General features: G+C 40.6%; 1 pseudogene; it reads right to left on the bottom strand.

Moving 5' to 3' along the window:
* Nucleotides 1-6,501: 6,501 nt before the first annotated feature.
* On the bottom strand, nucleotides 6,502-11,038 carry LOC141519334 (testis-expressed protein 10 pseudogene; annotated as a pseudogene).
* Between the last annotated feature and the right edge of the window lie 1,681 nt (nucleotides 11,039-12,719).

Here is a 12,719-nt window from a genome sequence, read left to right as displayed (position 1 = left end):
TTTTTTAAAGGCTATCCCTTCAAATAATTAAAGATAGCTGTCATATCTCCCCTAAGTCTTTTCTTGTCCAGGCTAGACATCTTCAGTTGTACTGACTGATTGATGACTGGCCTGGTTGCCTCTCTACCTCTGTATTCTTCCTTTGCACATGGCCTGGTTGGTCAATGTATGACATTTCCAAAATGTGACAGCCAGAACTGATCACAATACTTCAATTATGACCAACTCAAATAGAAATGGTGACCACTTTATGTATATATAAAGATTGAATTAGAAAACTACTTGGCAATGTTATCCATATTCTATTGTTTTTATTTATTTTATCAACATGTTTACTAATATTTTGTTAAAATATTAATATTTGTTTAAAAATTACTTCACAATTTCATTTTTAGTTTGGTTTGGGCCATATCTGAAAGTTTTGCTAGCTGTATTGTGGCTTCTGGGTCATGTTAGAACAGGTTGACACCTTTTTTTAAGCAGGGAACACATTAGATATGGTGCAGGGAGAGGGTGGCATTGGGGGGATAAGCCTAGCTAGTCCTATTTTCAGGGGTGTTTAGTGTAATAATAATAGCAACAATAATAATACTAGTAAAAGCAACAGGAATCTTATAGTGTAGTAATAATAATAATAATAATGGCTACCATTTCCTTAGTACTTTTCAGGTGTACAGAATGTTTTCTTTACAACCACACAGGGAGGTTATAAATAGTTAAAATGTGAACTCCCTGAGGGCAGGAATTTTCTTTTGCTTATTTTTGTATCCCAGTGCTTTCAGCAGTACCAAGTATATATTAGGCCCAAAATAAATGTTTGTTGATTGAGTGATTGACTCATGATGAAGAAATAATATTTCAGAGAGGTGAAATGACTTACACTTAGACACCTAGTAAATGCTCAGATTTCAATTCTATGTTCATCTATCTTCAACTTCTGTGGGGTTTTTTCTGACCTGGTGCTGCCTCCCTAAGTCTCCAGAAGAAAATAGGGTGGAGTTTTACTTGGTGATCTTATCTGCTCCCATGCATTTACTCTTAGCCAGTCAGGACCTAAAGAATGGCAGGCTGGGGTCAGAAGGCTGCAATGATCTCTGTCAACACAAAGTACATTTTCCTGTGTCCTGACTCTCACCCTGAACCTCTTTTTCTCTCTAGTTCAACCCAAGCTGAAAAAAGATCTGGTGTTCCTCAGACCATCTCCAGCTTGGGGAAAGTGTGACCTTGACATGTGTGAGATCCTCTCTTTTTTCCCAGAACTGTCATGGTGTTTTGGTATAGAGAGGACAGGCTGATGCAGGAAGGTACCAAGACATTAGAGGCTGAGGAGGATGGGCAGCTTTGCTCCTGCACCAGCAAGCTGCAGTTCTCTCCTCAGTTGAAGGATTTGGGGAAGAAATTCATATGTAAGGCTGTGGTGGAAGGAGGGAGCCTGTGGAGAGGCATTGGGTCCTGTGGGCAATAGGTAAGTCCCCACCAAAGGATCTTATATGAGTAGAAGGTGATTCTGAAGGCACACTCAACACTAATGAAAAGAAAGCAAATATTGCTATAGTGTAGGATATCATGAGCTGGTTGATTTACAAAAATATGGAAAGACTTTCTAAGAAAAATGCTATTCACCTCCAGAGAAACAGATGACAAATGGAAATCCATATAATACAGTCTTACATATGTGTGTATAAGTTTGCTTCCATAATATGTTAATGTTTATAGATTTGTTCTGTATATTTATCTTCCCTTAAATGTAGCCTTCTTTTTTTTTAATGGTTTAATGGGTAATTGGGGAAAAAACAAAATATATTAAATCCATATGTGTGTGTGTGTGTGTTTTGCTGTCCATTTTAGAAGTAGCCATAAATCTTTTAACTCAATTCTACAGAAATTTTTTCGATTCTATATTTTCTGCTTTGTTCATTTTTTAAATATTTAATATTTATTCTCATTTTGTACAATTTTTTATACATTAATAAAATATTCTTGTTTAAGAGTAAACAAAATACCCCCTCCCCCCAAAAATAGACTCACTTGAGCAATAAAGTAAAGGCGAGAGAAAAAAATTAAAATAAAAAATAATAGTAATAATTGTAGGTATGGCCAGGTGGTGCAATGGATGGAGCACCAGCCCTGGAGCCAGGAGCACCTGAGCCCATATCTGGCCCCATACACCCAACAATCACCCAGCCGTTTGACATGCAAGCCACCCCAACCCCATTGCCCTGCAAAAAACCAAAAAAAGGAAAAAAAATGCCCCAAATTAAATAAAATAGTAATAATAGTAGGGGTGGCTGGGTGGCAGACAGAGCATTGGCCCTTGAGCCAGGAGCACCCGGGTCCAAATCCGGCCTCAGACACCCAACAATCACCCTGCTATGCGACACCAGGCAGGCCACCCAGCCCCATTTGCCCTGCAACCCCCCCCCCCCCCGAAATAATAATAATAAAAAATGTGCTTCAGTCTTTGTTCCAAAACCAACAACTCTGTCATGGGTGGATCGCATTCTTTATGGTAAGTCCATTGCAAAAGTTGCTTCCATATTTTTCCACCGTTGCCATTGCTGATCACAACTCCCTCCTTTCGTATTTCTCTACTACCATGTACTATATTTTCTTTCTCCTTTCATTCTGACTCTGATATAGGGTAGCTGAGTGGCGCAGCAGACAGATCCCTGGTCCTGGGGCCAAGAGGCCCCGAGCCCCCCCCCCCCCTTAGGCCCAACATTCACCTGGCCCTATGGTCCCGGACAGGCCATACAATCTCAGCCCCTTGCAAGAAGTAAAAAAGAAAATGTGTTATATCTGACCATTCTTCCCCCATGGTCCATCCTCTCCTCCATCATTCACATCCCCCCTCTTCCACCTGTCCCCCCCCTCTCCTTCTTACTCCAGATGTCTATACCCCATTGAGTATATATGCTGTTTCCTCTCCTAGCCATCTCTGATGAGAGTGAAGATTCCATCATTCCCCCTTGTCTTCCTCCCTTCCATAATCATTGCAATAGCTCATTGTAATAAAGAAAAATCTTACTTGAAATATCTTGGCCTATTCCCCCTCTCCTTTTTCTTTCTCCCATTACATTTCCTTTTTTTCTATTGACTCCATTTTTACACTATATTTTATCTTCAAATTCAGCCTTCTCCTGTGCTTCATCTACAAAAGCTCCTTCTACCTGCTCTATTAACTGAGAAAGTTCATATGAGTATTATCAGTGTCATTTTTCCATGCAGGAATACATGCAGTTCATCATCATTAAATCCCTCATATTTTCCCCTTCTCCTCCAGTCTTTATGCTTCACCTGAGTCCTGTATTTGAAGATCAAACCTTCTGTTCAGCTCTGGCCATTCCAACAGGAACATTTGAAATTCCCCTGGTTCATTGAAAGTCCATCTTTTTCCCTGGACGAAGACATTCATTTTTGCTGAGTAGTTGGTTCTTGGCTGCATTCTAAGCTCTTTTGCCTTCTGGTATATTATATTCCAAGCCTTATGAGCTTTTAATGTAGTTGCTGCTAAGTCCTGTGTGATCCTGACTGCAGCTCCACAATATTTGAATTGTGTCCTTCTGGCTGCTTGTAATATTTTCTCTTTGACTTGGGAGTTCTGGAACTTGGCTATAATATTCCTAGGGGTTGGTTTTTTGGGATCTCTTTCTTGGGGGGATCGGTGGATTCTCTCCATTTCTATTTTGCCCTCTGCTCCTAGGATATCAGGGCAATTTTCCTATAGTAATTCTTTGAAAATGATGTCAAGGCTCTTTTCCTGATGGTGACTTTCAGGTATTCCAATAATTTTTAAATTATCTTTCCTAAATCTGTTTTCCATATCAGTTGTTTTTTCAATGAGATGTTTCACATTTTCTTCTAATTTTTCATTTTTTTTGTTTTGAAGTAATGAGTCCTGATTTCTCGTAAATTCATCAATCTCCCTGAGTTCTATTCTTTGTCTGAAGGATTTGTTTTCCTCAGAGAGTTTTCTTATCTCTTTTTCCATCTGGCCAATTTTTCTTTTTTAAAGCATTCTTCTCCTCAATAACTTTTTGAACTGTTTTATCCATTTGACCTAAACTGGTTTTTAGCATTGCTATTTTCTTCAGCATTTTTTTTTGTATTACTTTGACTAGGCTGCTGACTTCATTTTCATGTTTTTCCTGCATCTCTCTCATTTCTTTTCCCAGTTTTTCTTCTAACTCCCTCATTTGATTTTTTTTTAGGTTTTTGCAAGGCAAACAGGGTTAAGTGGCTTGCCCAAGGCCACATAGCTAGGTAATTATTAGGTGTCTGAGACTGGATTTGAACCCAGGTACTCCTGACTCCAAGGCTGGTGCTTTATCCACTATGCCACCTAGCTGCCCCCCTCATTTGATTTTCAAAGTCTTTTTTGAGTTCTGTCATAGCCTGAGCCCAATTTCTGTTTTTCTTGGAGTCTTTAGTTGCAGGAGCTTGTGCTTCCTCATCTTCAGACTGAATATATTGATCCTTCTTGGGATCATAGATAATGTATTTCTCAATGGTGTTCCTCTTTTCCTCTGCTTGCTCATTTTCCCAGCCTAAGCCTGTTTTGGGGGTGCTTCCTGAGTTTTTGGGACATTCTCACAAGGGTCTCAGTGTGTGAGGCTCTGTTCTCCCTCCTGGTCTGTGAATGACCATATGTGCCCCCCTCTGCTATGGGGCTGAGGTGGAGGGGGCCCCTGCTGTTCTATGGGGGGGCCTAGACTGTGATCAGGATCTGAATGTGTTCAGAGCCCCAGAGTCCTGTTCCAGGGACAGAGCTCAGCAGTCTCTCTTCACTCCCCTCCCTAGGTTCAATGGGCTCATGCCCTGGGGGCTCCTGCTTACTGGCTCTGCCTGCTTTTGTTCCTGGATCAGAAATGTAGTGGCCAAGCTGCACTGCTAGCTGTGTGCCCTGAGGGCTGGGCTTCACGTGCTCCCTCTGGCAGAAGTCCCCTGCTGTTCCCCCAATTTGTGCTTGGTGCTTCCCAGGGTGTAGCTCAGGAAACTCCCCCGCTGCTTTGAGCCTTGGCTCCCAGTGCCCTGGGGCTGTCTCCCAGAGTCTGAAGTTCTTTCGCTCTGACAGCCACCCCTCTGGCGGGCCACCCCTCTCAGCCTTTCTGTTCTTTACCAGGTTACCTTGAGTAGAACTGCCTCACTGGGTCCCTCCGTGTGTTCTGTCTCTCAAAAATTTAGTTAAAGTCCTTAGTTTCAAAGATTTATGAGAGAGCACCTAAGACAAGATCCACTCTGGTCACCATCTTGGCTCTGCCAATTGTAGCCTTCTTATGGGTGTTGGAGGAGGCAGGAAAAAGAAAGCAAAAAGTACAGAACAGAGAAAAAACTGCAAGGAAGCAAAGAAAACTTGGGTAGCAATTTTATAATATTGATTTTTAATTGTTTTGTCATAGTTGTTCTTTCTGTTTGCTTTATTTTAGTTAATGTGTTTGTGGGTTCCATGACTTTGTTGTTAGTGATTTTCATTTTTATAAAGGACAGAACCATCCATCTCTGGTTATTTATCCTTCTTTTCAAGCACAGCTAGCTCTGATATACCTAACTTGGTCCAGTGTTGCCAACTGGTAATATAAAGTGAAAACGTAATCTCTAGAGTACAGTAATAAAATTGATTCTAATGTAATAAGTGACATCTTTCACTATGTAGAATTTATTCATTTATGCCAAAAAGGTTTATACTCAAATTCTGGGATAAAAAGGGGGACTCTTGATCCCTTGGGTTTATGTTTCCAACCAAAGACTCATGGTGTCATAGTGATGAATGGAGACCAGGTTTGATAAGCCTTCCTGGATGGGATGTCAGGATTTTTTGTGGTAACCCAGCAGTGTCCCTGTCCTTGAGACAAAGGTTTATTGCCTTGGGTTGCCTGACTGGAAATGCCATCTAATCCTTGTCTGAGCTATTGACTATGGAGATTCCTGAAGTGCTCCGAACCTGTAAGAGTCTGTATTCAGACTCCCCTATCCAAGGATAACAGCACCATTACTTGCAGTGGATTGAGTGAAGGGAGAGGCTGGGAGCGGGAAAGGGTTCATCCTTCATCTGCAGGACTAAAGAGATTGAGAGATTAGCCTATAAAAGTATAGGATCAGTACACACACTTTAGTTTGGTTTGGGAATTCTTTTATTTCATGTTAAATATTTTATTTTTTCCCAATTATATGCAAAACAATTTGAATATTCTTTTTTTTTCAAATTTTAGCTTCCAAACTCTCTCTCCCTCTTCTCACATTGAAAAGGCAAAAAGTTCAATATAGATTATACATGTGTATTCATGTAAACACTTTTCCATGCAAACCATTCTGTGAAAGGAATCACAGACAAAAAAATGCAAGAAAATAAAGAAAATAAAGACAAAATATCTTTAATCTGCATTCGAGCTTTTACCAATTCTTTCACTGGAGATGAATATCACTTTTAATCATAAGTCTTTAGAACTCTATAGCTGAGAAAAGCTGTTAGTAATAGTAACACATTTTACAATATTAGTTGGTTGGTTGGTTCTTGTTCTTCATTATTGAAGTAAACTAAAATGACATCAATTTGTTAAAGATGAGTTGCATGTGACTGATCAGACCCAATACGGACTTGGAAGACCCTACCACAGGTTAGGCACAAATAGTCTGTATGAATACTTGGAGTGGGTTCTTTAAACTTCAACATTTGACATTTCCTTTGAGCTGCTTCAATTCTGCCTTGCTCATAAAGCACAGGACCCTCTCTGATGAGAGTGTACCATGCTTGATGGTCCTGTGCCATCAATATTACAATGTTCTCCTGGTTCTCATCAATTCACTTTGTAAATCTTTCCATGTTTTTCAGATGAGCAGGATCTCATCATTTATTAAAGCACAATAGTAGCATTCCATCACAATTATATACAACATCTTGTTCAGTCATTCCCTAATTGATGGACATCTCCTCAATTTCCATTTCTTTGCCACTACTAAAAGAGTTGCTATAAACATTTTTGTACACAAAAGTCCTTTCTTTTTTTTTTATTAATTTATTTGGGGTACAGACCTATTAGTACTATGGCTAGGTCAAAGGGAATGCCTAGTTTTATAGCCCTTTGAACAGTTTCAAATTAGTCTACAGAATGCAATGTTGCTGTGTTGTGGTAAGACAATTCAAGTTTGGCTGTTGCTTATATAAGGATGCAGCACATGAGAGCTACATTTTCTTCATGGAAATGTTCCCTGCAAGCAACTACAACTACCAACAAACAGTGCATTATTAGTGTCTCAATTTTTTCAAATCCCCTTCAACTTTTGTCATTTTCTTTTTCTGTCATATTAGCCAATCTGTCAAGTGTGAGGTAGTAGCTCAGAGATATTTTTTCTTTGAAGTTCAGCTTTATTGACAAATATTATTCCAACTGTTTTTTTCCAAAATAATACAGAAGGAAACAGTTTAAAATTGTATCTTTTCAACAGACTGTGCTACCTGCCCTAGGGGTGACTGACCAGGTAAAGTTGTATCTGTAATGGAGATCTGTGAGTTCCTTCACGCTTCACTGTCCTAATCTGTTGTTGTTGTTTGCAAGGTAATGGGGTTAAATGACTTGTCCAAGGTCACACAGCTAGGTAATTATTAAGTGTCTGAGGTCAAATTTGAACTCAGGCCTCCCTGATTCCAGGAATGGGCTCAATCTATTGCACCATCTAACTGCCTCCCCTAATGTTCTTTTTTTTTTTTTAGGTTTTTGCAAGGAAAATGGGGTTAAGTGGCTTGCCCAAAGCCACACAGCTAGGTAATTATTAAGTGTCTGAGGTCGGATTTGAACTCAGGGACTCCTGACTCCAGGACCAGTGCTTTATGCACTGTGCCACCTAGCGGCTCCTTCCCTAACGTTTTTGACAATCTGCTGTACCATAAGAACTTTTGTTGTCACATGTGCCCTCCATGGTGCATACTATGGTAGCAAGTGAATCAGTTAAGCAACAACTGACAATACTTCTTGACATGTTTTCTGACTTGCAGATTCTAAAACATCAGTCTTAGTAATAAAGGTAGAGAGCCAATACAGGATCCCTATAACACATCCCTCTCTCTCTCTCTCTCTCTCTCTCTCTCTCTCTTTTTTTAGGTTTTTGCAAGGCAAATGGAGTTAAGTGGCTTGCCCAAAGCCACACAGCTAGGTAATTATTAAGTGTCTGAGACTGGATTTGAACCCAGGTACTCCTGACTCCAAGGCTGGTGCTTTATCCACTATGCCATCTAGCCGCCCCATCCCTCTTTCTCTTATGTGCTGCATCCACTTTTTTTCTCAAGTGCTGAGGAAGTAGATTGTAAAGCAAGATGCCAGAAATTTATATGATGTCTTATATAATTTATATAATGTCTCAATAAACAACCTTGGTCCAGGAGATTACCGACACCACATAAAATAAATCCTCCTAGGGCTCATAGACAATCCAGCTGCATGCTTATTGATGAGCATCTAGGTGGTGAACTAGATAGAGCACTGGCTTTGGGGTCAGGAGAATGGAAATTTGAATCTAGCCTCACACACTTGCCACTTACTAGCTGTGTGACCTTGGGCAAGTAGCTTGTCCCTAATTGCCTCACATCCAGGGTCATTTCCAGTTGTTCTGATTAATATCTGGCCCCTGGACCCAGATGATTCTGGAGGAGAAAGTGAGGCTGGTGAGAGCATAGGACTCCCTCACCCAAATCCAATTCATGTGCTTCACCTCACTGATGATGTAGTCTTTGAAAATGAGGGACAAACATTATTATTATTATTATTATGCTTACTGATAACACTTTACAGAACATTCAAACACAGACTTTGAACAGAATTAATGGATAAATTGTGACCCACCACACCTTTACATCCCAGTGATGCAAAAACTAATCCAAGACAGGCAGAGGAGTACTGGTAAGAGCTGTGTTTGACTGATAGGGAGATTTCCTTGGATGCTTTGAAGTCATGACATCTCCTTTGCTGGAAATTCTGTAAGGGTTGAAAATAAGAAACTGAAATAGTCCAATACATTCATTGTAGTTGCTTGCAGGGAACATTTCCATGAAGAAAATGCAGCTCTCATGTGCTGCATCCTCATATAGGCAGCAGCCAAACTTAAATTGTCTTATCACAATACAGCAAAGATTTAATCTGCAGATAGACAAGGCAGAAAATATATCAAATGTTGAGATGCTGTGATTCTTGTGGGTTATAAATCTAAAAAGCAGTACCTTGAAAACTATTTAGTAATTCTTTATCTTCCTTTTGAGATTAAGGCCTGGATCAGAAGGGACTTTTTACAGTCAAGTTGAGCAAGCTGCAAGGGCAAGCTAGCCAGCCAATGAGATAATACTTCATTTGACTTTTGATTTTATGAGGGCCCATTTCTTCTTTCTGATAAATGCTTCTAAAAAAGTTCAAAAATGAAGAATGCTCAGAAATAATGAGATTTTTCTGTCAATAAAGAGTAGAAACCACCCTGATTAATATCTCTTTTGCCTTTCTATTTGACCATATTTGCATTTAATTTCCACCTCGCCACAAGTCATCTGTTAACTAACTTGTAGCCATATTCACACTTCTCAATAACAAATTTCCTAATCATTTCTATCCAAAGTCTTTCTGTCACGTTAAGATACTTGCCAGGGACAACATTAAATCACACAAAATTGGGGCGGCTAGGTGGTGCAGTGAATAGAGCACCGGCCTTGGAGTCAGGAGTACTTGGGTTCAAATCCAACCTCAGACACTTAATAATTACCTAGCCGTGTGGCCTTGGGCAAGCCACTTAACCCCATTGCCTTGAAAAATCTAAAAAAAAAAAAATCACACAAAATTAAATTTAATAAAAGATGATCTATGTTATTTAATGGAACTTGATGGTTTTATTTGATTCTTTCCTTTTATGTTACATTATTTCTTGTAGATATAAGGAAAATTACTCATGAAATCAAGAAAGTGATTCTTTCAAAACCAGATCTCCATTTTATGTTTGCTTGCTTAGAGAGTTGCTGGGAAACTCCTATGTTCCTATAGTCATATAGAATGTAGTTTCCTTGAATGCTGAAGTTCTTTTGATTTTTGTCTTTATAGTCTTGTTCCTCATGATTTTCCTACAGCTAGGACTCACTGAGTTAATCCCCCCACAGACCAGTGATGGTTGTTGAATTAGATGTTGCTGAGATCCTCTCTGAAGCCCCACCAGTTTCCTATTAAAAATGAAATCAAGATCCCCAGGTTTCTAGTTCCCAGATCAGCAGCCTTGGGCAAAAGCAGCTGTTCCTTGACCTGGCAGCTAGGAGAGGAGATGGGTAGAGTGGGTGAGTAAGAGAGGCCAGGAGAGGGCAGAAGAAGAGAGGACAGGGGAGAGCAAGGGAGGAAAGGAGAGAGGACTGAAGGGGAGGAAGGGAAGGGAAGAAAAGAGAGGTGAGGATTGGGGAGGGGAATAGAAGTATTATGAGGTTGGGAGGGTTGACTGGGCTTTAGGTGTAGCCCTTTTGGGGAATCTTAAGAAGCTTGGAAGTGTGCAGAATTGCTTCATTCTACCCCAGTGCCCTCCTAGGTTTGCTTTCTCCTCTCTGGCCCTTCATCTCTAGGGCATCTATGGGATAAGGCCTTGCGGTCAAGGAGTTGGGACTCAATACAGACAATCTTCCTCAGAGTGAAAAAAGCTAGTTACTGAATGGGTGGGTGACTTCCTTCTGCCTTCTCCCTGACTGCTCCCAGGTCTCAGACATGGACTCTTAAAGACCTAAGAAATGGAGAGACCAAATGTCTTGCCTTGTCATTTGGTATTGGAAGAAACTGAGCCCCAGAGAAGGGTTGAAATTCTTAATTCGCATAGGCAGCAGAACTACTGGAGCTGAGGCCCTGGAAGTGAGTCAGGGGAGAAGTCTGGGAGTGACTATTAGGACTCTGGAGTGAGTCTCATGAGGCCACTGGGCTTCAGAAGTTCCCTTGTATTACTTATTCTCCCTCCCTCCCCCACGCCCAAACCCTATACCTGATTGGCACTGTACTCTAGAAGACCAGACAACCCTCAACTGCCCACATTCTTTCATTCTCCCATACCCACAAGCATAGCTTCCTCTCTATGCTATGACTTACAGTAAGTGCTATGTGACTTACAAGACTTTCTAGTACTGAGAAGGCTTTATTTAGTTATTTATTTGACTCTCACTGACATTACTCCTATGGATGTTCACAAGTTCTCAGGCATCAAAATCTTCTTGCCTCCTTCTTATCTCAGTGAGATCCAAACTCTCCTTAAATCTCTCTCTCTTTTAGGTTTTTGCAAGGTAAATGAGTTAAGTGGCTTGCCCAAGGCCACACAACTTGGTAATTATTATTAAGTGTCTGAGGCTGGATTTGAACTCAGGTACTCCTGACTCCAGGGCTGATGCCCTATCCACTGCACCACCTAGCCACCCCCTAGACCTCTCTTTCAATTTTAAACATTGAATACTTCACTTACCTCCACTACTTCTTCCTTGGGAAAGCTTTTTAGACTGTCTAATGTCTTAAAATAGAGAGTTACTGAATTTAGAGTCAGAAGATGGAAGCTCAAAGTCCCAGATCAGTTATTTAATAACCCTGTGACATCTGACCAAGGGATGTGTCCTCCCAGAAACATACTTGAAAAATCAAGGAATGAGATTAGATGAACTCCAAAGTCCTTTCCAGTTCTAAGTCAATGATTTGATGCTTCCTCATTTTCCAGATGAAGATTTTGTGAGCCAGAATAGCTGCAAATCATGTCTGGGACCACCATGACTAGTCTACCATACATAACTGGAGGTCTTAGGACTGAAAGTTCAGAATCTTTTCTGTACATCTCAAAAAAAGGGCCTATTTCCACACCAAATACACATGTATAGTCAGAGCATTACTAAACCCTTAGGACTGGTCCAGAGAGGTGACCTCAAAGCCAGGAAGACCTGGGTTCAAGTCTTTCCAGGAATACATACTGATAGTGTGACCCTGGACAATTAATTCACCTAGCCCCTCAGTAGTCTAGACAATATTGAAGACTATATATTGCAGAGAAGGTGCAGGAGGGGTAGAAGGTAGCATGGAGCAGAGAGGAGAGGGGCAGTGAAGGGTATTCATGCTATAAGAGTCACAGCTTCTGAATAAGGGCTCTCTCCTGTGTGGGATACTCCAGAGAAGGTACCTATTCCTTGCAGGAACATACCAGTGTGATACCAGGTAGAATCCCATGCCAGGACTTAGCATGGAGGTAAAGTGAATATTTTGTCAAGACTTTAAAAGGAAGCAGTTCAGGGAAGTGGGGAGAACACTGGACTTGAATTGGAAAGACTTGGATTTCAGTCCTGCCTCTGCGGATTAGGAATTGTTTGCCTTTGGGCAAATACTCAACTTCTCTGACCTCAATTTCCTCAATCTGTGCAATAAAGGGATTGAACTGTGTGGGCTCTTTAAGGATCTTTAAAGGTCTAATTCTGTGATTCCTGAAAAATTCTATGATTTCATCCATTTCCACTCATACAGGTCTTTTCCTCATAGGCAGACAGTCTTTCAGACTTTTTTTTTTTGCAAGGCAATGGAGTTAAGTGACTTAAGTGCCCAAGGTCATTCATCTAGGTAATTATTAGTGTCTGAGACTGGATTTGAACTCAGGTCCTCTTGACTCTAGGGCTAGTGCCCTACCCACTGCACCAACTAGCTGCCCCCAGAGACTTTTCTGTTTTTGTTTTGTTTTTAGGATTTTTGCAAGGCATA

This window comes from Macrotis lagotis, chromosome 3 (assembly GCF_037893015.1).
Source record: "Macrotis lagotis isolate mMagLag1 chromosome 3, bilby.v1.9.chrom.fasta, whole genome shotgun sequence".
Classification (NCBI taxonomy): Eukaryota; Metazoa; Chordata; class Mammalia; order Peramelemorphia; family Peramelidae; genus Macrotis; species Macrotis lagotis.
The sequence above is the reverse complement of the archived record's forward strand: the minus strand, read 5'-3'. Positions and strand labels throughout refer to the sequence as shown.